The sequence below is a fragment of the Nicotiana tabacum genome, chromosome 20 (assembly GCF_000715075.1).
Source record: "Nicotiana tabacum cultivar K326 chromosome 20, ASM71507v2, whole genome shotgun sequence".
Classification (NCBI taxonomy): domain Eukaryota; kingdom Viridiplantae; phylum Streptophyta; class Magnoliopsida; order Solanales; family Solanaceae; genus Nicotiana; species Nicotiana tabacum.
The window spans coordinates 158,525,981-158,550,526 of NC_134099.1; the positions used below are offsets into that span (position 1 = coordinate 158,525,981).

At 34.6% G+C, this 24,546-nt stretch overlaps 1 pseudogene; it reads right to left on the reverse strand.

The window, feature by feature from the left end:
• Positions 1-9,416: 9,416 nt before the first annotated feature.
• LOC107796305 (late blight resistance protein R1-A-like) overlaps positions 9,417-24,546 on the reverse strand; it is a 59,902-nt pseudogene continuing 44,772 nt past the window's right edge.

Here is a 24,546-nt window from a genome sequence, read left to right on the forward strand (position 1 = left end):
TTTAAAGTAACAATACGATACAATACAATAGGTAACAACCATCCAAACAAGTTGTTAGAGTTAATAGAAGGAAGAGACACATTCGTTAAAAGTATTAAAAATGTCGTTTGTTATTTTTTCCTAAAAAAAACTGCATAATAGAGGGAAAAAATAAATGAGATCTCTAGTTAGTGAGGCATGCCACATCACCAGACTTATGACCCTCAATTATATTTATATATAGATTACATCGTGCACAAATGAATTTTTCTCTCTAAATCTTATCTTATCTTAAAATATATTTATACAAGGCTTATACACTAATTATACAGTGTAGGAAGTGGCATGATTTTGATCGAAGAGAGAGAGATAATATCAGTTAATGGAAAACAAATTCCTAAATTATAGGATGGGCAGGATCGACACTTGACAGAGGGAGAGAAAAGGATAGTTTAGGGTTTGGCTAAACAAAGTTATTCATATGTTCTTTTAAATAAGTGCGACTAGTTTTAAAAAAAGTGCGATTGTTTTAAGTTTATCGCTAATATGGGATGCTAGTCTAGTTAATTCTTTATTTTTATTAAAATTTGGAGTTGGTTTTGGCTTTAAGAAAAAAGTACCATTCATTATCTATAAATAATGCAACATTGGAGAATTGCTCTATGCTCATTAGTATAAGTCTTTGAAAGACTTTAGTACATAAGAATGATTTTTGGGAGAGCTTTCATCAAGAGAGAAGAAAAAGTGTTTGTTTTGCTGCAGATTTTGTTCTGACCAGTCAACTTTAAATCACGTTTTCTGATTCGTTAACTGTTGGATCAGGCTGAAATTTTGACTAAGTGTTTGTAGCATCTTGTTATTTGATTTTCATGGTGAAAATAAGATTTAGAGTCTTGTAGCATTGGATTTTGAGTCCCAAACATCAGCTCCATTTTTGTGACTTCTCTTTCTTCAATTGATTTGTTGTTTCTCTTGTTACTATTGTTGCTTCGTGTTTGACACTTGTTGTGTAGTCAATCTGGAGAACTTTTATAACCCTTTTAGTTATAGTGAAACTTTTTGGATCTTTGTGATCCCGTAGTTTTTACCTTCGATTTGAAAGGTTTTTCCCGTTAAAATTTAGTAATCTTTATTTTCGAGTTTGCCTCTTCCTCGACTAACAAGTGGTATTAGAGTGAGGTTCAAGACAGGTTCATTTTGGCGGGTTTAGTTCTAGCCGCAACCTATTTGATGGTGATCATGATTTTTGTTTGAGAAATTTGACCGGAGTGTTACTCACGCTGAGACAAAATTTATGGTGGAGATTTCGAGATGCGACCTGTTGAAAGTAACGTGAAGAATGTGAATCAAGTTTATTTTGTCAGAAAATTCAGGCCAAGGGAAAGAATTATTAGGTGTTTGTCCTAATTTTCTTACCATATTTGGTATTCCTCTTTCTTGAAAGAAAAGATAATATATTTATCATAATTGAGTTTTCCTTTTCTTATAAGGAAATTATAATTCTTTCATATTTGGCTAGTCCTTTTCTTGAAGGAAAATATTTTGGACTTCTATAAATTGAGGATTATTCCTTCTCATTCAGTAGTATCTACGATGTAATCATATGGGGTTTGAGAGTCTTGTTTAGGGGGAGAATTTCGGACAAGTATTAGCATGTCACTTATATTTGCCTCTTTGTGAGTTGTACTTTCGATATTTTGTACTTTCTTTACAGTAGATTGCTCATCTCTGCCTGTTAACGTAGGTTAATTAACCGAACCACGTTAAATATTTGTGTCTCTTTCATTATATTTCTATTTTGTTGCCTGATTTATCGTCATTCAAGGTTTGCTTTACTAATCCGCATGACACCTAGTTATTTCTATCCTAACAAATAGTATATGTTTCTCTTCCCCAAAACACCAGACTGTTCAGCGTGAAAGAAAAGTTCAGTTTTTGATCCAATGCCGAAAATTTACCTTTCCGCTGATTCTTATCCAGAATAAATTACACATAATTCAGTAACTTTACTGTTTATAATTTCATGACTAGAGTATTACAAGGTTGTAACACTCCTCAAATTTATAAAAGTTTCGAGACTCGCTAATTATAGAATTAAATTATTATTATTATTATTATTATTATTATTATTATTATTATTATTATTATTATTATTATTATTATCTTGCCTATAGTAAATATACAAACACACACACACTTAAATAACTGAATATACAATTAGAGGAATATTAATAATTTTAATATTATTAATTATTAAAAGTGGGTATCATTAATTATTAGTTAAGTTAAAAAAAAGAGAAAAAGGGGCCTAAAGCCCATAAAAGGGCCGATGGAACCAAAAAGGCTTCAAGCCTTAAGAAAAGTGTTGGATTAGAAGCTTAGACAAAAAAAGAGAGAAACAAAATAGAGAGAAACTCACGAAACAGAGAAAAACTCACGCAGACAACGGAAAATTTAGAGTTCCTTACAAATTACTAATTCTTGAACTCGGGTATGTAAAATTCCCTATTGTCAATTACCCTAAAGTAGTAGTATGTAAGAATTGGATAGTTAATTCCCTTCTTCCTCTATATCAACAATAAATTTCATGTTTAGGTGTGAAACTTTAAAATTGATTAAAATGCACTGGTTGTTGTAGAATCGATTGTTTGACTGGTGTCAATTGGACTGGGGCCTACGTATTGGCTCGAGAAGTTTTGAGGTGAGTTGATATAACCCTTTACTAAAGTAGTTTAACTCACAAAAGCATGCATACAAGGTGTTTGATGAATTGCTTAAAAGAGTTTATATTTACTTAATTGGAGCACGTGAATACCTATTAACTTAGAATTGTTCTAGCAAAAGTTTAGATGATTTATTATGATATATGTGTATAAATTTTCAGATTTTTGTGTTATTCTTATATGCTATTTTCATGTTGAAAATTTATGAAGAAGCAAGAATCTTTAGAAATACTTTTACATGTTTATTTCATTCTTATGTCATGCTTTACATTTAAGTATACCAGCATGAGCATGTACGTGATATTCTATAAAGAAAAGATTTAGACTTGAAAAGTCACAAGAAGAAGTTTTAGAAAGAAAAGATTTTTGGGAGTATCCTTTATTCTGAGAAGGGGTCATCATCCAGGCCGAGGGTCCTGACCAAGGCGTTGACTTCCTGAAACTACTTGTGCCAAAGTGGGGAGCACACGAGCCGAGGGTTTCGTTGCTGAGAATTTACTTAGCCATGCTAAGGTATGATACATAAGCACTGAGAACCATGAAGCGAGTAGCACCTCGTGGATTGGGCTTATTCGATCAGGTTGGGATCGAACCCGTACCAATCACACGGTGACTGAGACAGAATTAAGTCAGGATAGTTGGAACTCCCAAAGTATAAAGTGAAGTATTTTTTTTATAAGAAAGAAAAAGAAAAGAATTTCTTTTAGAATATTCATAAACTGCTATTATGCAATTATTTAGAATTATTCTTATAAGCTTTATGTTTTACTTGCATTTAGAACATTTGCTTATAATGTATATGTTATTAAAGTTTCGCTCCCTATTGTTGAGACTCATTACGTACAATGGATGGTACTGACGTTCTCTTTTGGGAACTTACGTTAGTCTGCGGTACAACGTAGAAACCGGTTTTGCAGGCGAGCAGGCTACTGGTTAGGATTTCCTTCTCTTCCAGTGTTATTGGTGAGCTCCACTTTTGTTCGTGGAGTATTCCTTAGAGTCATCTTTATTTAGTTATTTCTTTGTTTACTTAGAGAATTGACCATAAAATCTCATGTCCTGAGCAGTACGTCAGTTTATCAGTAGAGGCTCATAGACATAGTCGTTGGGTTAAGATTAAGATGTTTTTGATAATAACTTAGCAGTAATTCAGTAGTTAGTCGTTGGGTTAAAATTCAGATGTTTTTGATAATAACTTAGCAGTAATTCAGTAGTTACTACGAATAAAGTTTTGGAGTTGATTTTTTAAATATTTAAATTAATCAAAAGTATTTGGTTAGAGTATTTCTTTGTTGCATATAAAGTTTGGAGTTATAATAGATTTGACAAGAAGAGATAGTTCGCTCGGTCATATTTACTGATCGAGTGCCGATCTCGGCTTGTTCAGAAAATAGGTCGTGACAAAGGTAAACTTCAGTAATAATGAGTGAGTTAAGCACAGTTGAATTGAAGGACAAAGAGCAGCAGCATCTTTTACCAAATAATTTTCCCTTTTTTCTGTATTTTTTTATTTGTTTTGACTGGAGGATATAAAAATGTCATTTGATACACTTGCATTTGCCTATTAAATTTCGAATACGTGACTAATCTAATGTTATGTTTTGTTCTCGGGATATTAATTACTAGTGAGGGTTAGCCCGTGCGTTGCCCGGGCCCAACCGCATTGAGGTCAAACCCTTATAATGCTCTAGATAGTCATGGAATTTGTCTTCACACACTTAATAAGTTTTGCTAGGATGCTTTTTAACTGTCATTATTATATATTGTCAGGACTTTTTGTCTACATAGAAGAATGTGATTTTAAGAGTATTTAGCAACATGATTCACTGTTTTCACTATCCATCCAACTTTTTCATTATCTTGGACCAACCATCAAACATGTTGCTACTGTTGTAGGCACTAAGGTTGCCTCTAGTAGCTTGTCAACGCATTGTCTTCTGCTCTATTATAAATATGAGTTAAGCATGTCAATGATATATTCACATAAGAGAATATAATCTGCTCAAACAAATTCGTTGATATCCAACTTTCACACAAGATCGCTACATGCGAAATGTAACATACTGTAATTATGGACTCAAACCTAACCCTAAAACCAGAAAGAAGTTTGCATTATGCATTATGCATGAACCATTTAATGTAACAGGTTACCATCAAATTCAAATGCGAGCTAGAAGAGCACAATTATTTCACTGAGTTCTTAGAAAGCATTTTGAAAGAAACTGATGAGATATATTTATGAGGTTTGACTGCCATAATTTGATTGTCAACTACAATGCTAACCAATTCTTTCATCTCTGCCAAGCCTTGCGAGTAGAATCAATTGTGTTAGTTTCATTTCTTTTGCCTAAAGGGGGAAGCATGAGAATATGCCTACAAGCATGAAAAATTTTATGAATAAAGAGAATATATATATATATATATATATATATATATATATATATATATATATATATATATATATATACACAATATTATAGTATTTGCACCACCATCGAGCTATAATCGGTGGGCAGGCCCCTATTGTATATAGCGTGACGATGAATCTGACTCTGGAGTTGGGATATCAAAAACATTTCCTGATCTTACTACTATGATATGTTAAAATATTATTTTTAGTTTAGGCAACACAATTTGACTTGTGAAAACTTTAGTTCTTTTTATTCGATAGCAGATTTAACAAGGAATAACCCTTAACAATACTTTTATAATGGTTATATTGGTACTGAATAGCAGCAATATTTGTAGAGACATTTAGCTAATGTTTGAAGTAGCTTATATTTGGTAACAATGGGTAGTACTTTTTATTACAGAAGTTACACTCATTACAAAAAGTTTCTCTTTTGATCTATTTTACCTTTAATTAAACCATGCATCTCACGTATTATACAGATAAGCCACCTTTGGGAAAATCATATGATAAGCCATTTTGGTTAGCCAAAGTCAACCAGGTCTAAAAGCTTCCTAATTACCCAAACCATGCCTCGTACCAAAATTTATACAAAAGCATTTCAATAATTCCAAATTTTCGCATTGAGAATATGTTTGTATCCCTCATTTCAAAAAGATAAGCACATAAATACAAATCCTTTTCCAAAACCACCAATCGCTATTCCACACCACCCCAAATGATGAAAACAGAAAATCACAGGACAACAACTTTACAGAATTTAAATAATTTCAATTTAGTATAAGTCCGGATTTTGAAAATAAAATCAAGAATAGTAAACACGTGCAGATCCAAACAAAAGGTTCGATAAATAGAGGAAAACCCAAAAAAAAAAACTTACCGTCTAATAGTGAAATAAATTTAACAGCTCGACATGAAAGACTGAAAAAGACGAAGGAAAACGAAGAAGAACTTAAGAAAGTATTATGAATAAAGAAGACATTGAGTTTGATCTAACTTGGAAAATTTGATTTGAGAATGAACACAACAAACTCAAATAATTCAGTTCTCTAAGGACGTGTAAAAGCTAAGGGTAAATGGGATAGCACGTGTCTGACACATGTAATCATGCAGTTCAGTGGTAAACCAAAATAGTTGATTTTTGTAGTTATCCGGCAATATCCAATCAGTTAGCAACTCTCTGAATCTTATTCCCAAAGTACCCCTATGACCCGAAGCTTCTCTCCTTAGCCGCTTCTATAACAGTAGTAATAGTAATGACTCACTGTACTACTGCTATTTATTGCTCTAAGTTGGACTAAAAGTAAGGTATTTAAGTTAATACTCTGTACTCACCAGTCACCCCTAAAGTAAGTATTTCAATTAAAGTAGGTATTATTGAAGTATTATTACATGTGTAATAGTGAAATGCCACTCATAGCTGCTATTTTTCGGGCGCAAACTGAATAATTAATTTATTGTGCAATAACTTGCAAACTACACAGGAGATATAAACGCACTAGGCAAGCCTGGTACAACTAGCTCTGATTGAGGAGACTGCTGGTGAAAGCTGCTGGAGCCTGCTGGTAAGGAGAATACGATCTCAGGTCTCCCATCTGAATAGGAGTGGCAAACGGGCAGGTCGGGTCGGATATGGTTCGGGTCGAAAACGGATAATGAGAAAATGGATCAATTCTCCGACTCGACCCATATTTAATACGGATAAAAATGGGTTAACCGACGGATAATATGGGTTACCCATATTATCCATGACTTCTTGTTTATGATCACATTTAGGAGAACTTTTAGTCTCCCTAACTTAAGGAACCCCTAATTTGAGGCTTTACAAATGTAAAAGTTAGACCCATTGGTTACTCATTGATTATCTATTTTCTAAATGGATAATATGGTTCTTATCCATATTTGACCCGTTTTAAAAAAGTTCATTATCCAACTCATTTTTAGTGTATAATATGGGTGGTTAACTGTTTTCTTTGAACCATTTTGCCACCCCTACATCTGAAAAACCATTCACCCCAGCCAACTCAGTCAATCCTTGTGGGCTGGAAAGCCCTTTTTGATGTGCCATGTTTATGTTTCTCTCAAGGTATTTACAAACGTTTATAACTGGTTAAAATAGCACGGGCTAGCCAGTTTTCGGACTGATCATTCAAAAATAGTCAGTGTTTGCAAAGTGGTTGGAAAATAGCCACTATTTTGCTGCAATACGGAAAGTTCCAGTATAATTTACTGGAGATCGGTGCACCTGTGTATGAACTTCCAGCATATTATGCTGGAACTCCAACACGCGGAGAGTTCCAGCATAATATACCGGAGATTGGAGCACCTGTGTATGAACTTCCAGCATATTATGCTGGACCGGTATGTTATACTGCAACTCTAGTATATTGTACTGGAAGTTCAGTATATTATACTGGAATTAGTATACTCCAGTATAATATACTGGAGTATTTTCCGGATTTTGGACAGTGTTTTCGTTTATATTTATCTTTACATGAAAAGTGACTAAATTTTAATTACTTTTGAAACTGTGACTATTTTTGAATGACCACTTATAAATCTGACTATTTTTAAATTTCTCCGTGGTTTATTAAGCCCAAGATTTCTTCAGTGTTCTTAAAAGCTATCGACAGCAATGCAAAGTGAGGTATTATTGCTTCATAGGAAAATATTCGCTTCATAGGTATGAATAACAGTTGTTTGATAGGGGCGAATCTACATTGTCGAGTACGGATTTTCGATAAAACAATAACTTCTGTCCAAACCTTTTACATATACTGAGAAATCTAGCAACTGTATAAGGATTTTTATCTCGAAATCCCATACCAAAATACGATGTTGGTTCCAACTAATGGACATTTTTACACTGTTTATTTAGTAATAGACATTGTAGTAAACATTAAACAGAAATAACAACTTAGCCATATACCAAATTAAAGAAAAGAAAAAATATTCAACTGTTTTTACGTTCAAAAACTTTAATTAAGGTTTTAAAAAAAAATAAAAATAAAAACATACTAACTATAAAAGCTCATGATCTTCCAAATTGCCTTGGCTAAATACTCATCCTCCTCCTTCTCCTTGTTAGTATCATTATTATCATCATCATCATTACTATTACTATTTATTACTATTATCATCATCATTATTATCGGCATCTCCATCATCATCACCACCACCACTATCATCATCATCATATCGGCATCTCCATCATCACCACCACCGCCGCTGCCGCCGCCACTATCATCATCATTATTATCGGCATCTCCATCATCACCACCACTACTATTATCATCATTATTATCAGCGTCTCCATCATAATTGTTGGACTTTAAGCCATTGGGCTTTAAAAGAGAAGAAGTGTGAATTGGAAATGGAGGGAAATAAAATGGAGGGAAAATGAAAATTTGAAGAAGTGAACTTTTGTCTTGCACTTTGTCCCTCATTGGTGAGGGACAATCACATTTATGTGCTTATATATAGATTCACTTCTTAAAGCTCTTAAAAGGAGTTGAAGAGAATGAACCCTCGCGCCGTCGTCGCTCGCTCGGCTCGGCTTCGGCTTCGGCTTCGGATTTGTCAATCGATCGATAAGATTATTTTTGGACAAAATTTATTTAATTATTTAATAATTAATTAAATGCCAAATCACTGCTGAACATTCAGAGGGCCTCACTGGCCGCGGTTCTGCCGCGACCGCGGTGGAATCGCGGCAGTCAGGTTCAGAAGGCCTCACTGGCCGCGGTTCTGCCGCGGTAGAATCGCGGCAGTCAGATTCAGAGAAGCTCTCTGGCCGCGTATTTTCTGAAAAGACACCTTTCCAGACACCTCTTCTGATATTTGTTTATAAATTATGAGGCAAGGCTGCATCTTCCAGATACGAAAAAGACTCTACAACTTCTTTCTTTCTGAATATACTGCATCCTAATTCGCAGTCTCTCTCTCTCAAATTCGTAAGTGTGATTTTGCTCCGTTCTTTGAGTTTATTGGTATCCTGCAGTTTGTATTGCCACAGTTGCAGGAAGGTTTATTCCGTTTTATCCTGGGAGGATTTAATCCATTACCTTGGCAACGTGTGAGGGGGTTAAAATTCCTTAAGGACGCACAAGAAAATCGTGGACTCGGAATATTTCTGATTCTTTACTATTTGATATTTTTTTTTATTCTTCTAACAGTTTTCTGAATTTTGTTTTAACTCAGTATCGGTCACAATCATCACCAACACCGCCGCCACCATTATCATCATCATTATTATCATCATCTATAAAAGAAAAAAGAAATCAATTAAGTCAATAGCCCCCGACTTAATTGTTAAAACTAATTGAAGTAAAAAGCCTACATGAAGAAAATTGCTTAGATAAAGTTATGGTTTTAGCTAAAGATAAGAATCTGCAAAAAATCTTCAGAATTCCAATCCATGTTGGAAACTTCAATACATAGTACGGAAAGTTGTCAACACCATCGACTTCACATCTCAGCCCCCGAAGATTAGGTGTTCTTCTCATAATCAATTCTGCATCCTGAATACAAGAAAAGTATGGAGTGGAAAGAGTTTTCAAATCATAAAGTTTTTTGGAGTTCTCAAGTGATTCTTCTGCAGTTTCTATAATGAAGTTGCTCTTGTAATATTCAGATATCTCAATTTAACCATCTCCCAGAGTGCAACGGGTAGTGACATATGTTTATAAAGACTACCCCGTAAAATCAGAGTTTCAAGGTTCCAACGGTTGACTATGAATGATGAAAGTGACGACACTTGAGTTCGTGCAGCAAAATACCTCAAGTAAACTAGATTAACTGGGAGAGAATCAATTATTATGGACTCCAAATCTAACACTTTTAAAAGCTTGAAGTTGTGAAAATTGTGGGAGAAAATGGGAAATGCATAGCTATGCAAAATTATAGAGCCAACATATGGCAAACACGAGCTCCAATCTCCAATACGATACCCGTCACCATAAACGAACGTGCGATGAGCAAGTTGCTTGTCATAGCAAACAAGGTAAGAAGGATTGGTATGTTGATCCCTGCAAATATTGAAATTAGTAAAATTACAAGATTAATTGTCAATATAACTTGACTACTTAATTAATTGAACTGAAAGATTAATGCTAATTCGTATATTACCGGTTTATGCACAGCAGAAGATTCTCTTCTTTTGCTTTCTCCTTACAGAAATCATGCAATAGGTCATGAATGTAACATGCTTTGGTCTTACCTCCAAAACTCTTCTTAGTTCCCATCACTAGATTTCTTCTAATAAGATTCTCTAAATGACCATCAGCTATATCCTCTATACTCTTGCCTTCGCAACCTTTTATAAATCCTTCCGAGATCCATAACTTTATTAACTTTGAAACTTTTATCACACGGTCCTCTAAAAATGCTCCAAAGTAAAGAAAGCTAGACCTTAAATGATAGGGTAAATTTTGATAACTATGTTCTATAGTGGCCCTTGAGTTACTGTGAATGTAGGGACTTAGATTTTTGGCCACTTGTTCCCAACATTCTTCTTTCTTCTCCGTCTCTGCCAGAATACCAGCCACCAAGACAATTGAAAGAGGTAGCTGGCCACACTTTTTTGCTATTTGTTGCCCAATGTTCATTAGGAGAGGAGGGGATTTTTCTTCTCCAAACACGATTTTCCTGAGTAACGTCCAACTTTCTTCATCATTAAACATACGAAGTGGAAGGGGATCACTTTGAAATCTAGCGTAATTTGCAACTTCATAATTTCGAGTTGTTAGAATGATTCTACTTCCATTATTGGCATCTCGAAAACATCCTATTATATCATCCCACGCACTAGCTTCCCACACATCATCAACAAGGATGAGATATCTTTTGGAGTATAAAGCTTTGCGTAGCTCATCAGCTAATTGATCACCACGTTTTCCTCCACATTCAAAGTCTTTACCGATAGCATCATGTAGAATCTCCAGTAACAAGTTCTTACGTGAATATACTTGAGACACACAACACTGTGCACGGATGTCAAAGTGAGAAACAACTAACTTGTCAGAGTAGAGTCTGCGAGCTAGAGTCGTCTTTCCTAGACCTGGCATGCCGGTTATCGAGATAACATCTCGCCCTTTGGTTCCTCTTATTAGCTTGTCTCTTAATTTTTCTATGACATCCTTAAAACCCACAACTTCATCATTCATGATTGTAGACCTTGCCAAACTTGACGGAGTTTGAGTTTTGCCGGTATTGTTCCTTGCTTCCTCAACTATTTTTTTCCCTTGAATCTCTGCTACCTCATTTCTGATATGAGCAATCTCCTCTATGATATCCAAAAGCCAACGCTCAAGGCACCAGAGAGGACCTTCTTTGCTTATGAAAGCATCAACTATGTATTCTACCTCATATGCTTTGCCAATTAATTGTGTAGCACAACGCTGAAATTTGTCAAGGCCATCGTCTCGCTCTTCTGCAACGAGGAATTTGAATTCATGTATAAAGAATTGGACTCCATATATAAAAGTTTCAGGGTAGAATAAACTATTGTCAGGTTGTTGCAAACGTTCAAAAAGACGATTCTTTGAAGACAGATATTCGTTTGAAGGCATTTTTTCTCAGACAGTATGATGAAGTAAGAAGAAGAAGAGAGCAACTCAGAATAAGGATTATGACAATTAAACCACCCCTACCAAAGAACCTTTTGATTTTCCAAACGCACCTTTCTCTGAGGCCAAAAACTACTTTTCCTATTTCATTATTTAAACAACCACTCCAAAAACCCCAACGCCTTTTCCCATTTTCCACCATTATAAAAATGTTATTAAATGTAGAATACCTGACTAATCTTATGTTATATTTTGTTCTCGGCAGATTTGTGACTAACTATACATAGGGCGATCCGACTAATTTCGTGGCCTAAAGCCTAATTTACTTTTTTATTAATAAAAAATATTTTATTTTGTTTGAAGTCTATTTTTTTTAACTTTTTCAGATGCAAAGTTATTATTAATATTTTATAATCAATTTCTCCTAATAATTCTTTCTCAATTGACAATATAGCTAATTCCTTTAATATCTTTGACATTGTTAATTTTAGATAAAATTTTATCAATTTTAATTTTGAAATAGTTTTCCCGCTGAAGCAACGGTAATAGGAGTTATTAACATTATTCTATAAGTAATATAGGCATTTGGAAAATAATCGAATTTTTTTATTTGATTGAGTATATCAATTAAAGTGTTATATTCTAATTGTACTATTTTTAAAAATATTTCTAATCTAGAAAAATAAATATATACAATCAATATCGGGTTGATTATTATGATTTAAGGAGCATTCAAGATGAAGGCAATATTTTTTCAAATTTCATCATCTAGTAATCTCAGTTTTTACCGCTGAATAGAAAACCAAAAATATTTTCATATGCATCTTATTGTTCAAATTTATTTTAAAGTGAAAAAATAACATTGTCTACTACTCTCTCCGGTCCATAATAAGTGACTTTTTTGGCTTTTATTTTGGTCCAAAATAAGTATCATTTTATATAATCGAGAAGGAACTGACTTTATTTTTGCAAAATTTGCCCTTATTTACATATCTCTATGTGCCAAGTTAACAACATATAAATTTTAATTAAGAATAATTTAGTCAAAATATATTTTTGTTCTAGGAGTCAATATTTTCTTAAGGGGCACAACAAAAGTTAAAAAAATCATTTATTATGGACCAGAGGAAGTATTTATAAAAAGTAATCAACTCTAAAGAACTCTTCGAGAGATTTTGATATTTCACTAGTAACATTTTCCTCAAATTGTTTCATCCTTTTATATATTTCTTATAAAATTCGGGTTTGATATTAATTTCAAATGCAATTTCCTTGGCAGAAATCAAAGCAGTTGCAAATCCTTCGTCTCTATATTTGTTAAATAAAGAAATCAAACTTTTTCACTTCACATAACTTTTTTTTTTAAATTTATATATAGCCTATTAGGTGTAAAAAAAAATGAGGCCTCCACAAATATAGGGCCTAAACCAGATATTTTACCTGCTTTATGAACGGACCACCCCTCTATATAGCTAATTTGAGATAACTATTTTTAAAAATCATGACAAATAATTTGAGACGGAGGGAGCATGAGTTAGCAGATTTCGTTTTACTTCAATTGTTGTAACCAGCAAGTACTTCTCGAGTGCCAAAATTACTTCTTCCTATGGAAATACATGTGGTACGAGATTCCTTTTGTTATCATGTGCAACGACAAGTTTATAGTAATTCACGCTCTCATATCATATCATATCATACTATATTATAAGTATGAAGATAATATTATATGCGCAAATAAGTTCATTATAACAAGAAAATAGATATATAATTTATCAGTTAAGAAAATTCACATATTTTAATTTTGTAACTCAAACAAATCGTCTAATGTAATTTTTAAAATTTTGTATGCATAAGTTAAAATGGGGCACGCGCGCAAATTATTATTATTACTATTATTATTACTATTAGTTATACTAAAACTGGGAAGCTTTAGTATGGCAAAGTTAAATTATCATATTGACCATTAAAAATTGAATAACCTTTTTGCCCTTCATATAAACACCATTCTTGTAATATTTTTTGTACCAAAAAGTAAAATATCTCATATGAAATAATTAACGAAAACATAAAATACAATGTATAACGCATGAGATGTCCCTTGTAACGGGTGAACTCTTTTTGTATTCCCAACCAAAAGTTCATCTAATAATGTAATTGAAACTCTTCCACTTCTTTGTCATTTTCATACTCTTCTAGATGTAAGTATGCTTATCTGTTGTACATTAAATTCAAAGACCCATAACGTTAGAGCAAATGAAGAGCCACTGTGTCAATATATTAGTTAGAGGAGCCAAAGATCTATAGTATTAAAGAGATCAAATATTGTATGCTGATTTGAGATCCATGGAGTTGGATTAAATTAGGATTTTGTTTAAGGCAATCTATGTAATTTTACAGTTGTTTGGGTAAGTTTGTTTAGGCTCAAACTTAACTTTTGTTGCATTATTTAGTTTGTCTTTTTCACTTGATATATAGCATCAGCTCGATGCCTATACGATATGCTGAATTAAGCACTTTTCTTAGGTGTTTTGCGAGGATCAGGGTTAGAGTAGGAAAATACCTGAAAAATAAATGACAAAAAAATTGCATTTTGGCTCTATATTGCAAATCTGTTAGGCAACAGATTGATATTTAAAGACCATGCATAAGATTTCAAATGAAGGGCTATTTAGGGTGTGTTTGGTAAATGTTTTCCAATTTTCTCGTGTTTGGTTGACTTAAATGTTTTGGAAAACATTTTTCTTATGAACTCATTTTCTTCCAATTGGAGGAAAATGTTTTCCTTATGAAAAAGGAAAACATTTTCCAAAACTCTTTCTCAACCTTCCTCGCCCTCACCAATCCATCCCGCCCCCTCTCCAAAAAGGCTTTTTTTTTTTAAAATTTCAATTTTTCCGTTACCACCCACCATAAAGGCAATAGTATATCTGCTTTACTGATGTTGTGATTCCTTCATAATTTTATATAATAAAATATTTAATTTTTTTAATCACCAAATACCAACTTGCAAAAAGGTAACACACGTATCCAGAAACTAATAACATTAATAAAGATGTAAAACTTCAAGAGGACAAACACTAAAGTCATCTTTCACTATTGAAAATAGTTCTATAACATTGACGCAAAATTTTCAAATCACATGCCCCCCCCCCCATCTACACCCCCCCCCCCCCCCCAAAAAAAAAGAAAAAAGAAAAAAGAAAAAGAAGATTACAAAAATCAATAGATCTGAATAACCATGCAAGAAAACAGTAACTAAAAGTGTTCAAATACATTTATAATCAACCATCAAGTTCACATATAGAAGAGTATCCATTAAAAGGAGAAAGCAAAAGTCTAGAAATATTAATAAAGACGGTTCATAAAACTATACTCCCTCCCTCTCTGTTGTATTTTTGTTTTACACACCTCTTAGGAAAATAATAATTAGGAGGTACTTCTGATTATTTTACTCTTATTTATATTTTATAGGTATTTGAATAATCATAATATTACCCTATAATTGAGGTATTTGTAGTGTTCAAGAATAATTAATACTAAAAATAAAATAGAAAAAAATATGAAATGATGGAAAACGAAAATGCTCTGAATAATTTAAAAGTAGTAACTTAGCCATAAACCAAAAGAAAGAAAAAAGGACTCAAACTGTTTCTGACAGAAACCTTAAATGGATGGAAGACCTTAAGGTTTTTTAAAGAAAAGGGGAAGATAAAAGTGTATTGGGAAAAATTAAGTTTATATATGGACTTCATTATAAGATGACACGTCATGATACGTGGACCAGTTAAAGAAGGATAAGTGATGAAGAATAATCAAAGAGACACGAGCTTCAACAGGCGCGAGTAGACGTTTAAATAAAAGGCAAGGAGGATAGGTACTCGAACCTCTTTATGATGGAGGGGAATGAATCTGATAATAAATAAGGTATAGATACGTACTATTGGGCATTAAATATGGAAAATGTTAAGGAATCTGTATTGAATCAAATATGAATGCTGATTGTAACGTTACATTAAATGTCATTAAATGCCATTAATCGATAATAATGGCTCAATTATGGTAGAAACGAAACGTATTACCTAGAAATAGCTATAAAAGTAGAAGATTGATCATTTTTAATGACACAAAATATCATCGAAATATACTGATTTACTTCGCTTTCTTCTGTTCATCTAACTATTATTAAAGTCAGTTTATTTTATTCATTCTATTTTTGATTATCAGTAACCCGAGTTCTTCTAAAATAAAGCTTTGATCAAAATCCCTATGTTTGGTTAAACAAATTGGTTCTGTTACCGGGAATCTGATAATCGTTTACTTTCTTAATCAATTCTTTCATCAAAAAACTTACCATGTCGAATAACAACGACAACAACCAACAAAATCCTCAACATCAGGAGAATGATGCGGATGACAGGACCCCACTTCTATCACCGCGTGATTTACAACGTCAGTCACGAGAAGGAACTCCAGATGGCTCTAAAACAAATAATGGAGTTGCAAATCAAAATGGATTCGAGGCAAATCAAAATGCTGGAGTTGCGAATGAACAAGCACTCGATGATGCCTTAAAAAATCTCATTGCTCAGCAAATCAGTAATGCTCTTCAAGCTTTTACCAGTCAATTGCCAATTGCACCACCAACACCAACTCCGAATCAGAATACTTTGGAAAACTCACGTTCTGGGCTCGTTAACTCAGGCACGGGTGGAACTCCAAGCGAGTCTCACGATGGCGAACCAGGTAACATAGTTAATTCCGACTTACAAAATTTAGTTCTAACCTTGCAGAAACAGCTCAATGAGCAACTTGCTATTGGGGGAAGAATTCTCTCACCAAAATATCAGGGATGATAGGGAAGCCATTAAAGGCTGATAGAGCAACAACTAATAAGGAGCAACTTGCATTTGTTAGGGTACTGGTTGAAGTGTCAATAAATAAAATTTACCCAACACAAGTCATGTTTGAGAATGAGATGGGAAAATAGTGAAACAAGAAGTATATTATGAATGGAGACAAACATTATGTCCAAAGTGTAAAAACTTTGGACATGAACTGCAAGATTGTAGGAAACTGCACAAAGAAGAAGCAGAATTGAGGGGGAAGCAGATTGAAAAGAAGAAGCAAGCAGGAGATGGGACATCCAAAGAAGGAGGGTATAACAAGGGAGAAAATAGAGCAAGGGTGATAAGGAAAGAAACAAATGAAGGCAATGCAGTTCAGGCAAAGAATGTGCAAGACAAAGCAATCCCTACCAAGAATGCTTTTGCTATACTAGACAAAAATATAGTAGTACAAAGTCAGGGGGCAATCAGTGCTACTGTCCCTGAGGGAGAACATGATGTGGTTGGCCCAGAACATGGGATGGGTGGGGAGAACCCCCTACCAAATGGATAAGATCGGATTTTGGAATGTTAAGGGACTTATAAGCTAGATAAACAGAGAAATATTCATCTGTTTATGCATAACAATGGTGCTGGCTTGTTTGGGCTCCTAGAAACCAAGATTAAGAGAGCCAAAGCTCATAGAACTTCTCTTAATCTATGTGATGGATGGTCGTTTACAACGAATTTAGCAAAATACCCACGGGGGAGAATATGGTTGATGTGGAAACCAATGCTATATGAAGTAGATATTTTGAGAACGATAGATCAGTTAATACATTGTGAAGTGAGGCACAAAGGTACTGGGAAGATGATATATGTAACTATGATATATGCATATAATGATATGGCTCCTAGGAGAAATCTATGGAAGGAGATAGTTGATATTTACAATCATACTCAAGGCCCATGGGCTGTGATAGGGGATTTTAATAGTGTTCTGAACAAGGAAGATAGGATAGGAAGCCCAGTGACAATGGCTGAAATTAGAGATTTTAGGCAATGGGTTGATACATGCTGCTTTCAAGAGCTGAAATCAACTGGGGCTTTCTACACATGGAATAATAAGCAAAGTGAAGATGATAGAGTAATGAGTAGAATTGACAAAGTATTGGTAAACATGGAATGGATGACACAGCTGCCAGCTTCAGTGGTTCACTATATGACTGAAGGATTGTTTGATCACAGTCCAGCAATAATTAATTGGGGGAATGGAAATCAGAGAAGCAGCAGGCCTTTCAAATATTTCAACATGTGTAGTATGGATCCGAAATTCAAGCAAAAAGTGGAAGCTAGCTGGAAGAATGGAATCAGAGGAACAAAAATGTATCAATTAGTGGGGAAGCTTAATAGGCTTAAAAAAATGCTTCAGCAATTGAATAAAAAGAAGTTCAGTGATATTGAATTACAAGCAGAACAGGCTAAGGAAGAATTAGAGCAATGTCAAAAACAGATCCAACAAATTCCATCTAACCAGAAGTTAGTCACAAAGGAGCAGGAGTTGGGAAACAAATATAGGAGAGTAAAACAAGCAATGGATCAGTTCTTAAGGCAAAAAATCAAAGTGTTGTGGCTGAAGCAAGGAGATCAAAATACCAGATACTTTCATAGCTTTATGAAAGCCAGAAGAAATGCCAACAAAATATTTTCAGTGAAAGATTCTAAAGGTATCATGGTCACTTCTATGGAGGAAATAGCATGGGCATTTGTGGAGTTTTACACAGAACTTCTGGGAACTACAAAAGAATATAGGACTTATATTTGTAGTAATTTGTTGAGGAAGGGACCAGTAATAACAGAGGAACAACGAAACATGTTAAATGAAGATTTTACTGAGAAGGAGATCAAACAAGCTCCCTGGCAAATTGATGGAGAAAAAGTCCCGGGTCCTGATGTATATGGTAGCAAATTCTTCAAAGACAGTTGGGACATTATAAAAACTGACCTTGAGGAGGGAGTATTTGAGTCCTTTAGATCAGGGAAGATGCTGAAGTTAATAAATAACATAGTTATTACAATGATCCCTAAAAGTAGCCATGCAGAAGCAGTTGGGGATTATAGACCAATAGCCTGCTGCAACACAATATACAAGATCATCTAAAAATGTAATGCAATAGACTTAAAACCATCATGCCGAGCATTATCTCTGAATACCAGAGTGCCTTTGTAGCTGGTCGAACAATTATGCAGAATATATTGATATGTCAAGATCTTGTCAGACTATATAACAGGAAAGCAACGACTAGGAGTTGCTTGATAAAAATAGACCTCAAGAAGACGTATGATTCCATAGAGTGGGAAGTTGTAGAGAAAATATTACATGCTCTAAATTTCCCTATGAAGTTCATAAGGTGGATCATGGAATGTATCTCAACTACCCAATATACTATGGCAATTAATGGAGGGCTATATGGGGGCATAAGAGGAAGAGAGGCTTAAGACAAGGGGATCCAATCTCCTCTTTATTGTTTGAATGCATGGAGTACTTTACAAGCATTATGAAGTTAGTGGCTCAACAGAAAAGTTTTGGCTATCATACAAAATGCAAAAGCTTGCAGCTTAATCATTCATGCTTTGCAGATGATGTGCTACTGTTTTGCAAAGGTGAATACCAATCTATTATGCTGATATTAAGGGGACTGCCAATATTCTCCAATTCTTCAGGGCTAACAACTAATGCAGGGAAATCGAACATATATACTGTTAACATGGAGACTCAGGAGATAGAGAATCTATATGAAATAACTAGATATAGTAAAGGCAGCCTTCCTTTCAAATACTTAGGGGTCCCAATTTCATTGAAAAAGCTATCGAAAATGGATTGTCAAGTACTAGTAGATAAAATAATAACAAGAATAAGGAGTTGGGGTTCAAAGCATTTGTCTTATGCTGGAAGAGTGCAAATGATTAATGCAGTGTTGATGCATCTCCACACGTACTGGGCATCGATCTTTCTACTTCCCAAAGCAGTGCTCAAAAGAATTACATCAATCTGTCGGAATTATCTATGGAATGGCAAAGATGAGACAAACAGAAGACCATTAGTGGTCTAGGATCTTGTTTGTAGGCCCAGGCAAGAGGGAGAGATATGAATAAAAGATTGTATAGTCTGGAATGAAGCTGCAATAGGGAAGTATGTTTGGGATATATCAACAAAAGCTTATTCTCTGTGGGTAAAATGGATCAATCATATATACTTAAAGAATACTGATTGGTGGCTATAGTGTACCCCAGGATAGTAGTTGGTATTGGAAGAAAATTTGCCATATAAGAGACAAGCTTGCAGGGGGATATAACCAGGGAGGATGGCAAATGCAAACAGGTAGATATACAATTATGAAAGGGAACTCATGGCTGAGAGGAAATCTGGATACTTGCCATTGGGGGAGATGGGTTTGGAATATGTAAAATATTCCAAAACATAGCTTCATTTGCTGGCTGATGATGCAAAGGAAGCTGCTAACCAAAGATAGGCTGGCTAAAAGAGGGATCAACTTAGATGGCCTATGTGTATTATGTGGAAATGCCCCAGAATCAATAGAGCACCTGTTCTATGAGTGTCACTTCTCTAAGCTGTGTATTAATGAAGTTCTTCAGTGGCTGAAGATAAAAATAACAAACTATGAAGGGCAGCATCTATGGAAAAGAATTGGTAGGAAAATGGGAAACAAATTTAGAAGGGAGTTCTCCTATGCTGTACTGGCTGCATTGAGCTACCACATATGGAAGGGGAGAAACAAAGCTTTATGGCAAAGTTCTGTGCCTAGGCCTAGCAAGTTATGTGACCAGATAAAAAAGGAATGCAGAGTTCGTGTGATGGAGATAATCAACAAAAGGAAGCAGAACAAGGATAGAAGAAGTATATAGCTAAATAGAAGATAGAAATACTATATGCACAGTATAGGATACAATCAGACTTACTTGTGCTTAGACGAGTAAGTACAGATTTATATATAGTCAGGTGTTAGAGATGTTTTGCTTTTCTTCATTGTACTTGTTCCGGTGATAGAATAAAAAAATTTCATTCCAACAAAAAAAAATGACAACTAATTTTGCTGTAGATAGTTTAGTTCATAAAAAAGACATGCCTTATTATTGATCGTCCAGCATATAATAGTCATTTCAATCAACTCATATACTTTTCGTCTTGAACAAAGAATAGTTATCAGAAGGGCAGTTCCTAGTTAAGCGTTTGCGTTCACAAAGACTAACTGGTTTAGATGAGTCATTTCCAGAGTTAAAGTAATCATTTTTTATAAAGATAGATAGCCACAACAACAACGACCCAGACCCAATAAAATCCTACAAGTGGGGTATGAGAAGGATAGTGTGTATGCAGACCTTACCCCTACCCCGAAAGAATAGAAAGGTTGTTTCCAAAAAACCCTCGGCTCAAGAAGATGAAAAAGGCGAGAAGAGGGGGGGGGGGGGCAATATAGTTGAAATGTAATAACAAAACCAGAAAAATAAGCCCGACGCTATGAAAACGTGAGGACAGGGAGAACACAACATAAACCCCTTCTAAGACTACCCCTATCAAACTAATCTCACCCCTGGACTTGACTATCTCCTAACCTACAACCCTAATTCTTGACCTCTGCACCTTCCTATCAAAGGTCATGTCGTCAGAAAAGATAGATAGCATTACTACTATTCAATATACGTATGCCAAAAATGTTAGTCTAGATAAGTAAATACGTAAGATTCCAGCTTCTAGCTACCAGCCCCTCGGCCTTGCTATATTAATCATTTGCATAAGCAATCATCTGGAATTGTTTTTATTTAACCAAGGTGTCAAATAAAAGATACTCCCCTATTCTGACCAAAGAGATAATATTAGCATCATAAGAACTAGAAAATAGTTGAAATGTAATAACAAAACCAGAAAAATAAGCCCGACGCTATGAAAACGTGAGGACAGGGAGAACACAACATAAACCCCTTCTAAGACTACCCCTATCAAACTAATCTCACCCCTGGACTTGACTATCTCCTAACCTACAACCCTAATGCTTGACCTCAGCACCTTCCTATCAAAGGTCATGTCGTCAGAAAAGATAGATAGCATTACTACTATTCAATATACGTATGCCAAAAATGTTAGTCTAGATAAGTAAATACGTAAGATTCCAGCTTCTAGCTACCAGCCCCTCGGCCTTGCTATATTAATCATTTGCATAAGCAATCATCTGGAATTGTTTTTATTTAACCAAGGTGTCAAATAAAAGATACTCCCCTATTCTGGTTTATGTGAACATATTTCCTTTTTGGTCCGTTCCAAAAAAAATAATCTTCTTTGTAAATTTGGAAATAGTTTAGCTTAAACTTTCGATTCTATGCTTAATGAAAAGTTTTGATAACCACACAAATACTCTGGCATGTTTACCACCACAAGTTTCAAAAGAATTATAGCCATACAAATATTTTGACTTGTTGAGAACTGCAAATTTTAAAAGTCTTTATTTTTTTCTTAAATTTCGTGCTCAGTCAAACAGTTCACATAAATTGGAACGGATGGAGTATATAATTAGCAAAAGGCACGTCCGAGAAATTGGAGAATTGATTTAACAGAGTTTTAAAATGAGACCTGAATCTGAATTGGGATTTTCGTCTCCTATAAACATCTCGAAACCAGAATTCTGACAATCTTCAACTTGTGTTTCCCATATATCCTTGCTGACTTGACGACATATTTGCTGCAATAGCTTACCTCAATTGACTTTAGACAACAGATGTCTTAGAAACAAGAAGGGATCTACTCAAGATCGATCCAGTGATGCAAAACCAAGCGTTCAAGGTAAGGAAAGGCATCCTCCAATACGATACCCTTATGCAAAATTATGGAGCCAATATGTGACCAGTACGAGCTCCATTCTCCAATACGATACCCTTCACCATATATGGACATGCGTCGAAAAGAATTGGCATTTTGCTCCCAGCGAATATATAGAGATATTAGTAAAATTATAAGAGTAATTGTCAATATAACTTGACCATTTAATTTATTAAACCAAAAGAGTACTATTAATTGGAATATGTTTAATCAATAAGAGAAGATTCTTTTCCTTTGCTTTCTCCTTGCAGAACTTATGCAACAGGTCATGGACGCGATATACTTTGATCTTACCTTTAGAACTCTTTGTAAATTTTTTTTTGAAGAAAATAAAATAATATATAAACAGAAATATAAATGAAACAGAAGTTAATCCGAGTCCACTGAATTCACACTGTTTCCTTAAGGAATTTATGTTTAACCAAAAAATAGGAATATCGATCAAAGCTTATTTTTAGAAGAACTCGGGTTACTGATAATCAAATGTAGAACAAATAAAAGAAATTGACTTTACTGATTGCAAAATAAGTAGAAGAAAGCAAAGTAAATCAGTGTATTCTAATAGTATTTCGTGTCGTTACAAATGTTCATTCCTCACCTTTTATAGCTATTTCTAAGTAATACGTTTTTCTCCTTTCATAATGGAGTCATTATGGACAATTAATGGCATTTAATGTAACATTATAATTGGCAATCGTAATTGTTTCAATATAGATTCTGTAACGTTTTCCGTAATTAATGCCTATTAATTACCGATAACACGTATCTATATCCCTTTTGCTATTTAGATTCATTCTTCTGATGCCTCTTCAGAATTTCAAGAGGTTCGATCACTTATCCGTTCTGGTTTTCTTGGATCTTTGCCCGTGCCTGTTTAAAGTTAATGCCTCTTCAACTATTCTTCGCTAACTGTCATTCCTTTACTGGTCCACGTGTCAATCCATGTCAGCACATAATTAATTTAATTTTTCCCAATACAGATAGTCCCGCCACTTGCTATTTATTCAGCAATAGAATATTTGGGAAGTTGATCTCATTAAAGCTGGAATTTTTGCCGCCATTATACCTTCTCTGGAACCGACGCTTCATGTGTCACTTCATTTAATGCTTGTGACACGTGGCATTCTCTGATTAGATCTGCAACTCTTCAGCATCTTTTAGGGCTTTGTTGCGGCTTCATTAATTACGAAGCGATAGTTTCCATCATTATACCTTTCCCTTTGACGGTTGCTCCTGAGTATAAATATAGCTTTTGCCTTTGTCTTTTTCATAAAAAGTTACCCATCTTAGAATATTCATTCTTGTTTTCTTCTTCCTCGTACAACCATGTCTTCTTCGAACCCTAATCCTCGAGGAGTCCCCATTGTTGATAAACTTCCTCTTGTTCCTGTTAGAAGCACAAGAGGGGGAAGATTACGTAGTTTAGGATCTTCATCTGTACGGGGTGCTTCTTTACCTCCAGTGAGTTCTACTCCTCCTTGTAGAACTAGGGGTTCTCTTTCTCATAAACCTTCATCTAGAAGTAAAGATTCTAATGCACCAGTTCGTGAGCCTCTAGTAGATGAGATTATCCATATTGAACTATCCTTTTATACTGATAGAGAATCGATTAGAAACCAAGTTTCTTCTATGTCTTATTTAGACCGTGATGATGTTTATCCTTCTCAAATTACCGAAGGTTTAATCTCTATTGTTCATAGGGATTGCCATTGGAGACCTGATTTCCCCATCATAATTCCTAATGCAAACCAAAGAATTACATCTTACTTGACCGGGTTTTTCTTTGTGTATACATATCCCTTTACATTGAATTTTAAACATCCCATTGACCCTGTATCATTGAGTTTTGCCGTTTTTTTAACATTTGTCTAGGACAAATTGGCCCCATTGTGTGGAGGGTTGTTGCTTGTTTAAAGCACTTAACAAAGATGGCTAATTTGCCTTTTACTTTCTTCCATTTGATCCATCTCTATTCTCCTAAGCTTTTCCGCCATGAGATCTTCACTTTAGTGGCGAGAAGTAAAAGAGTGCTAGTTAGCCCTGAAGATGACATGGACCGTGGCTGGTATGCCAGGTTTGTTGCTGCCCCTACTGTTGGTTTAGTAGGTGAAAAAAATGTTCCATTCCCTGAAAAGTGAAATTTTGCACGTAA